The following is a 2157-nucleotide window of genomic DNA, read 5'->3' on the forward strand; positions in this document are numbered from 1 at the left end:
CTGGTAACACGTCATGAGATTCTCGAAGAATCTTGACTTTTCCTGGCAATTCTAGTCCTTTCTAGGTGCCCTCGTTTTTGTATATAAGCCCGGCAAATAAAGCAGAAAAATAATAGCAGATAGAGTGATTGTAGGGAGATAGAGAGAGATAATTGAGTCAAGCGAGCGGTAGTGACCATAAGAAAAGTGCGTGAATCGTTGTGAATTATAGTGTGTGTTTAAGTTAAAGTGACTGTGGAAATTCTATGTATTGCAAAGTTGTATTGAGAAAGAATAAACTAGTTTTAATTAAGAAAGGACTTGTATCACTGAAATTTCTCGGAAAGAATTTCTATGGGAAATTAACAAACGACCAGAGGCATAACAGTATCAAGTATTTTTAAGAAAACATTTCACCATCGTTTTTTCTCAATATATGAATGTAAGGTTCGATGATAGATGGAATCCATAAAATTCATTTACATATTCAGTTGCTATAGCCATGTTTCCTGGTATATAATGAAGACCTTTTAAACTAATCATAAGTATGGTAGTAATTATAGTAGGAATGAGTCAGATATGCAATATATGCAATACAAATTGAAATATCCAACAGACAAATACACCGCAAACAGCATGTAAAAAAAACAACTTTATAAGCACTTTACACACACTTTTGAGTAATAAACAAACCAAATGCACCAAAGCACTTGAGAAAGTCGGTAGAGTAAAAACAAAAATTAACAAAACCACAAATTTTGACTGACTGACTAACGTTGCTGAAAGAGCACAACTCTCTCCTGCCTTCACCTTATGCAAATCTAAATGTACATGACTGAATTAAGCTACCTTGACTAAAAGTGGTTTTCTTAGTTGTACTTATAACCTTGTTAATAACAATAACCATTTTGTAACACTAATATGAGCTAACAATACACTAGTAGCCATATTCTATGATTACGTGCATGCTCTGCAAGTTACCAAGTAACAACCCGCCCTCATATAACTTGCGGATGCACAATTGCTTATGCACACGCGCTATGTAATCAGCCTGCAGCTGTATCAGCTAGTTTAAAAAACGTGGACTACATAGATTCTGTAGAATATAGATAAGTGTAAAAACAGTAATGCTGAATATGCGAGACAGGCCTCAGCCGTTAATCCAACCAAAAGAAAAGGCCCCCATTCTGACTAGATAGCAGTCAAACTAACAAAGATATCAGCAAAAGCTAAGAAATGGCGAGAGATATTTCTAAGAAAAGGTATGAGAAGGATAGGCCTAAAGACCAGTCACTCTCGAGACTTCGTGCCTAAAAAAGCTATCAGACAAGTGTAAAAATATTTTAAAGAAAAATTAGGAAGTAGGATTGGAACACCAGAAAGTGAGGAAACATGGCATGAATGGGCGGAATAATTTTACAATACTTGGTGGTTTTTGACATGATGCAACCTCAAAATGGGTGTGGTCATCATTCCGCACATTATTACGTTTTACTTTGAACTTGAATTGAGTTTTATCAATAGTTAATCCTTTCTAAATACTCAAACAATTTTAAAAATTCAAAAATCAAGAGTTTTGATACTATTATTTTTGGGTCCACCCCTTGCCAGTCAACTAGCTATAATGTCTCCCATAAGCAGAGGATGACTATTAGGCTTTCTGTGTCACTTCCGACACCACATACCATATGGTGCATTTTATAAAGGTCACGTAACTTGATTACATGTATCTGTACTTTGTTGTTGAAACAAAGATCACAATAGAAAAATTTAACTGTATACCCCTCTCATTTAGTTTGAACAATTACCAAGTTGCAAAAAGCACACAAAGTAGGAATGAGGGGAACAATGGCCACACCTACTTTCTAGTTGCATCATGTCAAAAACCACCAAATATTGTAATGCTATCCCGCCATTCCTACCATGTCTTCTTATGTTTTGGTGCTCCCATTCCTACTTCCTAATGTTTGATTTAAATACTTTTTACATTTGTAGTAACTTTAGAATTTACATAATCGTTTCTGTCTTTTTAAATATAACTTAGGAAATTAAGAAAAAGCAAATTATGATTACATAATATCATGCCAAATTTATCGTCCAATTTTAGGTGGTTTATTTCAAGTTAATAGATAGAATAACGAATAACCAACTATACACCTGGAAAAAAGTTAAGCAACC

This window comes from Limulus polyphemus, unplaced genomic scaffold (genome assembly GCF_000517525.1).
Source record: "Limulus polyphemus unplaced genomic scaffold, Limulus_polyphemus-2.1.2 Scaffold3470, whole genome shotgun sequence".
Taxonomy (NCBI): domain Eukaryota; kingdom Metazoa; phylum Arthropoda; class Merostomata; order Xiphosura; family Limulidae; genus Limulus; species Limulus polyphemus.